This window comes from Penaeus monodon, chromosome 24 (assembly GCF_015228065.2).
Source record: "Penaeus monodon isolate SGIC_2016 chromosome 24, NSTDA_Pmon_1, whole genome shotgun sequence".
NCBI classification, from domain to species: Eukaryota; Metazoa; Arthropoda; class Malacostraca; order Decapoda; family Penaeidae; genus Penaeus; species Penaeus monodon.
This window is the reverse complement of record NC_051409.1, coordinates 22,284,238-22,284,722: the sequence shown is the minus strand read 5'-3', so window position 1 is coordinate 22,284,722 and position 485 is coordinate 22,284,238.

Below are 485 nucleotides of genomic sequence, written 5' to 3'. Positions count from 1 at the left end.
CTTTTTAAAATCTTTATTTAAGTCATCATACAGATAATTACATAGGTTGAAACCCGTTTTTAAAAAAAAAAAAAAGGTTTCTTTCTGCGATTAAAGTTTCTTTTCTCAGAACTTTTTGAAGCCCAACCATTTACTTTTAGAAAAAGACATTTATTTTATTAACTAAAACGGTTCGAAAGTGGGATAAATCCATATAAGGGTTTTATAACAAAATTGAGGTGATGGTTTTTCTCGACCGCCCTCGGTTGCCCTGTCTTTCGGGGACTCAAAAATGGATTGAATGCATCCACAGATGCTGTTTTGGCAGGAGGTCGCTGTTCTGGCTAGACCGCGACCTCGGAAATTCCCCCAAGGGATTTAAATGTACCCTTCTCGTCTTCTCTCTCGGCCGTGGGTGGAACAGAGGCTGGCTAGATGGGGGACCTCTGCACCTGAGCCTTTCGGAGCACCTTAGGCCCCGACGTCGCGACGATTTTTCCCGCGCG